The 8,750-nt window shown below is 48.8% G+C and overlaps 1 long non-coding RNA gene across 1 annotated transcript; it reads left to right on the top strand.

Annotated features, from left to right (window-relative positions):
• Window positions 1-6,208: 6,208 nt before the first annotated feature.
• Window positions 6,209-8,033, top strand: LOC115892772. Its single transcript, XR_004052678.1, has 3 exons — window positions 6,209-6,271; window positions 7,593-7,723; window positions 7,888-8,033. It is a non-coding gene; the product is annotated as an uncharacterized LOC115892772 (long non-coding RNA).
• Window positions 8,034-8,750: the final 717 nt, after the last annotated feature.

Genomic DNA, 8,750 nt, shown 5'->3' with positions numbered 1-8,750 from the left:
TGATCTGCCTGCCATGGCCTCCCAAAGTGCTTGGATTACAGGTGTTAGTCACCACACCTGGCCGACCATGCTTCTTTTTTTTTTATTTTGAGACAGGGTCTCACTCTATCACCCAGGCTGGAGTGTAATGGTGCAATCTCTGCTCACTGCAACCTCTGCCTCAAGTGATTCTCCTGCCTCAGCCTCTTGACTAGCTGGTATTACAGGTGCATGCTACCATACCCAGTTAACTTTTATATTTTTTGGTAGAGACAGGGTTTTACCACATTGGTCAGGCTGGTCTTGAACTCCTGATCTCAGGTGATCTGCCCACCTCAGCCTCCCAAAGTGCTGGGATTACAGGCATGAGCTACCGTGCCCGGCCCCAACCATGCATTTTTTACTTTGCTAGCTAGAAGCAGATAGCTGATCAAAACTGGTTTAAGTTAAAAACAAAAACAAAACTCAGCATAGTGGCTCAGGCCTGGAATCCTAGCACTTTGGGAGGCCTAAGTGGGAGGATCACTCAAGCCCAGGAGTGTAAGGCTGCAGTGAACTACGATTGTGCCACTGCACTCCAGCCTGGGCAACAGAACAAGACATTGACTCTAAAAAAGAAAAAAAAATCATTTTTTAAGTAATATATAATGTCATAGGAAAATTCCTAGCCTATTAAGTAGAAAAGTAGACTGCAAAGCAGTTTGATCAAATTTTGTTAAAAAGATAATACAGAAAAAGAAGACATATGACACATGTACACAGAAAAATACAAGAAAACACATACATCAAAATGGTAACAACGATATGCTGGTGGGAGGTAATGGGTATTTTTATTTTTTGTACTTTTCTCTATTTAACAAATTGTTTTGCAATGAACATGAATTACTTTTGAAATCAGAAAATTGGCCAGGCGTGGTGGCTCATGCCTGTAATCCTAGCACTTTGGGAGGCCGAGGCAGGCAGATCACCTGAGGTCAAGAGTTCAAGACCAGCGTGGCCAACATGGTGAAACCCTGCCTCTAGCAAAATGCAAAAATTAGCCGGGCATGATGGCAGGTGCCTGTAATCCCAGCTACTCGGGAGGCTGAGATGGGAGATCACTTGAACCCATAAAATGGTGGTTGTGGTGAGCCAAGATCGCGTCACTGCACTCCAGCTTGGGCAGCTGAACAAGACTCCATCTCAAAAAAAAAAAAAAAGAAATCAGAAATTTTTTTCTTTTTTTCAGACGGACTTTCGCTCTTGTTGCCCAGCCTGGAGTGAAATGGCACAAGCACGGCTCACCACAACCTCCGTCTCCTGGGTTCAAGCGATTCTCCTGCCTCAGCCTCCTGAGTAGCTGGGATCACAAGCATGTGCCACCACACCCAGCTAATTTTGTATTGTTAGTAGAGATGGGGTTTCTCTGTGTTGGTCAGGCTGGTCTTGAACTCCTGACTTCAGGTGATCCGCCCGCCTCGGCCCCCCAACGTGCTGGGATTACAGGTGTGAGCCACTGTGCCCAGCCCAGAAAGTATTTTTTAAATTGAAAATCAGACAGCATACTCCACAAATCTTCTACCGGCTCCATTGTGGATTGAATTAGATTATTCTCCCTGTTGTTTGTGATGTGTCCAGTTATTTCTGGGCACCCTCCACCTCCCCAGGACACTGCCCATCTCCCCAACCCAGGGCCATTTCTCAACCCAGTGCTCCTTCTCCTACTAGGGGGATGGATTTTCCAACATGAGCACCTACATTTAGCCATGGATGGGATCCACTGCACTCTCTGAGGAGCTCAGGCAGATTCCTTCTTTACAGAAGGGGGTCTGACATGTAATCACCCCATGCACTAAGTACACACTTCACGTGCGATCCGTCAGGATAACCCACACAACCTGCCAGTTCTTTGCTTGTAGTAGGTGCCCAACAAATGTTTGAATGCATAAAGCAAGCACTCAGATAAACGGAGACATTTTAGAGCTCTCTGGGGATGAGAAAAGAGAGCACTATGGGAGTGAGAATTAACTTGATTGACTATGGCTGGACCTGGCAAAGAACAACTCAGAAGTATTGGTCTCACAGTTACCTTGTTCAGGCTGCTTAATCCATATTAAAAGTTTGCTGCTCCCACAAATTTTGCTAGGCTCTCCAACCCTGTGAGGATGTCAACAGTTGAAAAAGAAGAAATAATGAGCCCAGCCTGTATTTGCAGGGGAGTGTTAAAACTGCCAGCGGAGGTTGGGCGCGGTGGCTCACGCCTGTAATCCCAGCACTTTGGGAGGCCAAGGCGGGTGGATCAGGAGGTCAGGACATCAAGACCATCCTGGCTAACACGGTAAAACTCCATCTCTACTGAAAATACAAAAAATTAGCCCAGCGGGTTGCAGGCGCCTGTAGTCCCAGCTACTCTGGAGGCTGAGGCAGTAGAATGGCGTTAACCCAGGAGGCGGAGCTTGCAGTGAGCCGAGATCACACCACTGCACTCCAGCCTGGGCAATAGAGCGAGACTCCCTCTAAAAAAAAAAAAAAAAAAAAAAAACCGCCAGCAAAGCAGGATAGTTTGCTAAACAGCCAGTTGAGAACTTTCCCAAACTGGCCAGCAGCAGCACTGCACACAGAAGTCCCTTTTTCGTTGACATGTGGCTAATGCTAGCCACCAGCACGCCACTGCTAAGGGGCAGTTTTGTGGCCTTTTGCTATTGAATTTGCCAGATGTGTCCAAGACACAGTCTCACGGGCAGAATATAAACAACAAACCAGTATAAAGAAGTACACAGTGATTCTCCCCCTTCACCAAAGTCTTCTTTGGCTTGTTTTCTGGCCCCCTGTAAGTGCTCCTTATACCACACTCCCTAACCCCACAGCTTCAGTTTTGCTATTTTATATTTGTTTCCTCCTTCTCTGGTTGTTACATGTAAAAAGGTTGTGTTCATGCAGGGAGCAGGAATTGCAGTGGAGAGAATGCAGTGTGGAAAGCCAGGCTCAGTTACTTACCAGCCTTGCTACCTTAGCCAAACGGTCGTGCTCTCTGAGCTGTAGTTTCCTTCCTCATCTGTGAATAGACTCCTACCAACTCTCCTCACATGACTGTTTCAAGACTGAAATGATATTATAGGTATAGAAATAAATGTAAACATAATATAAATGTATAAGGCCTGACACGGTGGCTCCTGCCTGTAATCCCAGCACTTTAGGAGGCCAAGGCAGGTGGATCACCTGAGGTCAGGAGTTCGAGAGCAGCCTGGCCAAGATAGTGAAACCTCATCTCTACTAAAACTACAAAAATTAGCCAGGCGTGGTGGCGCAAGCCTGTAATCTCAGCAACTTGGGAGGCTGAGGCATGAGAATTGCTTGAACTAAGGAGGTAGAGGTTGCAGTGAGCCAAGATAGAGCCACTGTACTCCAGCCTAGGTGACAGAGTGTGACTGTCTCAAAATAAATAAATAAATAAAATTAAATAAATAAATGTATGAGACTATCTTTCATCTGGCATACAGTAGATTCTTCAGAAACTCAAGACAGTATTGCGTTGTGGAGTAATGGCAGGGGGCACTAGATGTCAGACCTCTGTGTGCACTCGGGCAGATCAGTTTCACTAAGCTCTTGTGTTTTCCTCAGGAGGGCAAAACGGTACTAATGGGAATAATAACGGAACATCACAGAGTTGATATGAGGGTGAAATGAAATAATGCAGGCAAACACTTCCCAACAGTACTAGCATATAGTGAGCACTTAATAAATGTAAGCTGTGGCTGCTGCTGCTGAGGCCAGCAGGGAGACAGGAAAATATGTCAATAAGAAATGTATATTGGTCGGGTGTGGTGGCTCACACCTATAATCCCAGCACTTTGGGAAGCCGAGGTGGGCAGAACACCTGAGGTTGGCAGTTTGAGACCAGCCTGATCAACATGGAGAAACCCTGCCTCTACCAAAAATACAAAATTACCCACATGTGGTGGCGCATGCCTGTAATCCCAGCTACTCAGGAGGCTGAGGCAGGAGAATCACTTAAACCTGGGAGGCAGAGGTTGTAGTGAGCCAAGATTTCACCATTGCACTCCAGCCTTGGCAACAAGAGTGAAACTCCGTTTCAAAAAAAAAAAGCAAGAAAGAAATGTATAATGTATATTGGGGCAGAGAGTATGGACAGTTGGGTCATGGCAGGGCACAGAGTAGGAATGGGAGCTCTGTACGCTAGCAGCTTCTGGCAATCAGTCTGGAAGGCTTCATGGAGGGATGCACTTTCTGCAGCTCTTTGGATTACAGTTGGAAGATAAGTCGTCTGTAGCTATTAGAAAGGGTATCCCAGATACCCTACACGATTTGGAAGCTGATTAGGTGGGGGTGGGATGATCAGCTGTTGGGAGGTTGAAAAATTCTGAAATAAAGAAGGTAGAGCTGAAGCTTGGTAGCCAAACTGTAAGCCTGTCAGGCTGGTGTAAAACTGTAAGCCTATCAGGCTGGTCTGTTTCCCTAAAAGAGAGCAGACCCCAAGGAATGGTTAGAAAGTCTGAAATTTGGCTTGTAGTGAGCTTGAAAGCACAATTGGCCACGTGTGGTTGAATGGTGTGTCACAGACTGAGTTAGGGACAAGCACTTTCGCAGCTCTCGGGAGGGGTGAGCAGTGGGGTTTGTTGCTGAAGGCAGGAATTGTGGACAGCTCATTGGGTGAATGAATTATAATCGAAGCTTTGATTGTGAGAAGGAAGGGAGAAGGAAGAGAAAGGGGTGCCTCTTGGAGTAGAAATTATTAAGTACTTGGAGGTGGGGTGCTCCACATATAAGAATATTCTTCTCTAAGAGATGAGGGACCCAGAAAGCAGACTGGCTTCGCCTTTACCAAAGGTGGGGTCGATACTGCCGCTGAAAGTAGGTGTCAGAAAGTCTATCCACTTTCAACTAAAGTTCTCTAAGATGGTGGATCTTGCACAAAATTGAAGAATATTTTCAGGTATTTCTATTCCCGTGCAAGGGGTGATAGGATCCCACACAAAGTGAGTGAAGGCTGTTAGACACCCAGTGCAGTCCAGTATCCTCATTGGATCAGATGACGAAACTGAGGCCGAGGGTTGGACTTACCTGCTCAAGGTCATACAGATATATTTGGTTCAATTCGCTATGTATTTTCTTTGTCTTTCTTTTTTTGAGATGGAGTCTTGCTGTTGCCCAGGCTGAAGTGCAGTGGCGTGATCCCGGCTCACTGCAACCTCTGCCTCCAGGTTCAAGCGATTCTCCTGCCTCAGCCTCCTGAGTAGCTGAGATTACAGGCGCACGCCACCATGTCAGGCTAATTTTTGTATTTTTAGTAGAGATGGGGTTTCACCATTTTGGTCAGGCTGGCCTTGAACTCCTGGTCTTGTGATCCGCCCGCCTCCGCCTCCCAAAGTGGTAGGATTACAGGCGTGAGCCACCACATCTGGCCTCTGCTCTATATTTTCTTTTAGCTCCCTTCTCCAAAAATGTGAAATTCCCCCTAATCTCTTTGCTTCCTATCTGGATAGTGTCAGAATGAAAATCCTAGTTTTATTTTGCGGCAGCTAAGAGGGGCAAACAAGTCCCCCTTTATTATTATTTTTTATTTCTTGAGACAGAGTCTCGGCTCACTGTAACCTCCACCTCCCAGGTTCAAGTGATTCTCCTGCCTCAGCCTCCTGAGTAGCTGGGCCTACCGCAACCATGCCCGGCTAATTTTTGTATTTTCAGTAGAGACGGGGTTTCACCATGTTGGACAAGCTGGTCTTGAATTCTTGACCTCAAGTGATCCGCCAGCCTCCGTTTCCCAAAGTGTTGGGATTACAGGAGCGAGCACCACGCCCAACCAACAAGTCCCCTTTAAATACATCCTCCCTTCTCTCTGCTGGCAGGCTTTGATATGCCCACCGTATGACTTTTCGCCCCTTCCAAGATTTCCAACCAATCACCTCCTTTCTGTTTCCCATTGGGCTTTGGGGAATGTACCATATGGACTCTGCGAGCAGACGGAGAGGAGGAAGGGCGTGGCGACCGCTCATTTCTTTGGCTTTTGCACGTATCACATGAGATTCTGGCAAGGCTGAGCGTGCAGGTAGCAATGGGGTCCCTGAGGATGGGAGCCAGTGCACTGAGATCTCTCGCCCCCTAGGCGGACTGGTCCTGTGGTCCGACCCGAGGGCCGCAACCCCCGCCGTTTCATGTGCCCGCCCCTCCCCCGGCTGCACCGACGATCCTGCTGCTGCTGCTTACCGCGCCGGACGCCGGGGATGCGGGACACGGCGGCACTGGCCGGCCACGGGGACGCCGGCGCCTAGGGACACCGCAGCATGAGGCAGAGGTAAGGACGAGGCTTCGGGACTCCGACCGGCGCCAACCGCCCCCTGGGAGCCGCATCCTGCTCGCGCCCGAGCTGGGGGTCTCGGGCCTCGGGCTGGCCCCGGCGGGCGACTCTGGAGCGGTGGCCCCGCGAGCGGACGCGAGCAGAGCCTCCCGCCGGGACAGGGCTGAGGCCTGGACCCGCGGCGGCGCGAGCGCCTCCTTCCCGCGGCGCTTATAACCCTGCGCCAGTCCTAAGCATCTGGACCTCATAAAAGCTTAAAAAAATGGCCTAGAGACAAGCAAGAAAGGAAAACAACTGCACACGGAGCTGAGTGGGGCAGCGCAGCAGAGATGGTCCAGACGGCCCCTGGCGTGCAGATGAATACTGCATGAGCAGAGACTAGGCCAGCCAGGCCCTGCCAAGACACTCTACAACTGGCAGTCTGTGACAGCACCTAGATCCATGTGCCGCACCAACAGGCCCAGATGGCAGGCCTGGGAGGCTGCAGGCAGAGCCAGGAGCACCTGTGCCTCTGAGCCTGCATGTGTGTAAGTGCTGTAGGGGGACAAAGAGGGGCAAGCAGGTGAAAGTGACAGTCATTCCCACCAATGGTGGGATATCAGACTGCCTACAATATTGTCTATAACAAGGTAAATTTTGTTTTTGTTTTTGTTTTTGTTTTTGAGACGGAGTCTCTCTCTGTCGCCCAGGCTGGAGTGCAGTGGCGCGATCTCAGCTCACTGCAAGCTCCGCCTCCCGGGTTCACAGCATTCTCCTGCCTCAGCCTCCCGAGTAGCTGGGACTACAGGCACCCCCCACCACGCCAGGCTAATTTTTTTGTATTTTTAGTAGAGACAGGGTTTCACTGTGTTAGCCAGGATGGTCTCAATCTCCTGACCTCGTGATCCGCCCGCTTTGGCCTCCCAAAGTGCTGGGATTACAGGCATGAGCCACGGCGCCCAGGTAGCAAGGTAAATTTTTAAATTTCTACAGAAGGAATTCTGTTGCAAAATTCTTTTACTGTGAAAAATTTAATTTCAAGCCAAGAAGTACAGATACACACTAGTTTATCTTGAAGATAAATCCACGTTTCCATACATCAACTTTGCCTGAAGGGTAAGAGATACCTTTAAGCCATGAACCCTTCCCCGGGATGGTGGTCATGCACAGAGGAAACTTGTCATTAGCAGCATGTAAAGCGTCCTTCATATTAGCCAGTCAGCTATATTAATATAGCAGGAAGCAGAGATCGGGTGTTTAACTCATTTCTAGAAGTGATTATTGTGTTCCAGCACATCTGAAATTCAAGTCTTGAGTCCTCAGTGACTTCTTTCTGCAGGGCCTGGGGCTGGGCCTGAGAGAAGGCGGATGGGTCCTAAAGGAGGGTGAAGATGTGAGTGGCCTCTGCAGACCCTGATCTCCCAGTCTAGATGAGAAAGCCTCCATTCTGCTGCTGCACAGTGAGCTCAGGTGAGTTACCTGATGGTTTTGTCTTTGTCAAGTAGGGTGGAATTGGCTGCCTACAAGTTTAAAGGGATCTACTGGGAATACAATTTGAACATAAAATTGGGCAGGCATGCTTTGAAAATACAGAATACAAGTGCCATTTACTTACTGCTGCTTCCCCGCCCCAGGCAGAGGCTACTGCTCATCACTAGTGTAGGAGGACCAGTGACAGAGGTGTCAGAAGCTTCCCTGGCAGGACCTGCTCATCCTCCTGGACCTTGTAGTTTCGTGGAATCTGCAAGGTACGGCAGACAGATCCAGCAAACATCAGCTTGAAAGTACCAGGGACAAGTAGAGGGAGTAGAGGTCACGGGCTCTGTTCTCAGAGTTCACAGTTCACTTTGGAAGTCAAGGTGAATACTAAAAGAGCAACGTGGACACCAGGGAGGCAGGGAATCAGACATGCAGCACGTGTGGGCATTCAGCTGCGCAAAGGCAGGGGCTGTTCCCTCCCTCCTGGACCTTCCTCCCATGCTCCAGGCACGCCCTGCATCAGGGCTGTGGGACAGACTTCCCCTCTCTGAAACACTCTTTCTTCCAATATTGCATGCGAACTCCCTCAACCCTTCATGCCTTTGCTCAGATGTTACCTCCTCCGGGAATCCTCATGCCTCCCATTGTAAAATTTCAGTGTGTCTCCTTCCCTCAGTGCTCCGGATTCCCTGTACTCCGCTTTACTCTCCATTTTTCCGGAGCACTGACCCCTCTAGCATGCTGTGTTGCTCACTCATGCTTACTGAGAGGTGGCAGGGCCCGGGCTCTGGAGTCAGGCTGCCTGGGGTTGAGTTGTGGCTTTACCACTTGCTACTCATGTGGCTTTGGGTGGATTATTTAACCCCTTTGGCCTTGGTTTCCTCACTTGTGTGAACAATACCTAACTCAGAAGTTTTGTGAAGATCAAGTGAATTTATATTTATAAAATTCATAGCATAACACCTGCCATGGAGTCAGAGCTGTATTATGTAAGTGTTTAATAAATATAGCTTTTATT

Source organism: Rhinopithecus roxellana, chromosome 13, assembly GCF_007565055.1.
Source record: "Rhinopithecus roxellana isolate Shanxi Qingling chromosome 13, ASM756505v1, whole genome shotgun sequence".
Taxonomy (NCBI): Eukaryota; Metazoa; Chordata; class Mammalia; order Primates; family Cercopithecidae; genus Rhinopithecus; species Rhinopithecus roxellana.
The sequence above is the reverse complement of the archived record's forward strand: the minus strand, read 5'-3'. Positions and strand labels throughout refer to the sequence as shown.